The following is a 485-nucleotide window of genomic DNA, read 5'->3' as shown; positions in this document are numbered from 1 at the left end:
TCATTGAAGGGTCTAGGGTGCGTGCTGATGCAGCATCGTAATGTGGTGGCGTATGCCTCACGACAGTTGAGACCTCATGAAGTTAGTTACCCTACGCACGATTTGGAACTCGCTGCAGTTGTGTTTGCCTTGAAGGTGTGGAGGCATTATCTCTATGGAGTTAAGTTCCAAGTTTTCTCTGATCATAAGAGCTTGAAGTACCTCTTTGATCAGAAAGAGCTTAATATGAGGCAGAGAAGGTGGATGGAATTATTGAAGGACTACGATTTTGAGTTGCATTACCATCCGGGAAAGGCGAACGTAGTGGCGGATGCGTTAAGTCGGAAGTCGCTATATGCGGCTTGGATGATGCTTCAAGAGGAGAAGTTGCTCAAGGGATTTGAGAATTTGAAAATTGGTGCTCGAGAAGTATCCGGAACTTTGTGTTTGAGCCGATTAGAGATCTCAAGTGATTTTAAGTCCGAACTCCTAAAGGCTCATCAAAA

This window comes from Arachis duranensis, chromosome 3 (assembly GCF_000817695.3).
Source record: "Arachis duranensis cultivar V14167 chromosome 3, aradu.V14167.gnm2.J7QH, whole genome shotgun sequence".
In the NCBI taxonomy this organism is placed as follows: domain Eukaryota; kingdom Viridiplantae; phylum Streptophyta; class Magnoliopsida; order Fabales; family Fabaceae; genus Arachis; species Arachis duranensis.
Note: the sequence above shows the minus strand (reverse complement) of the source record.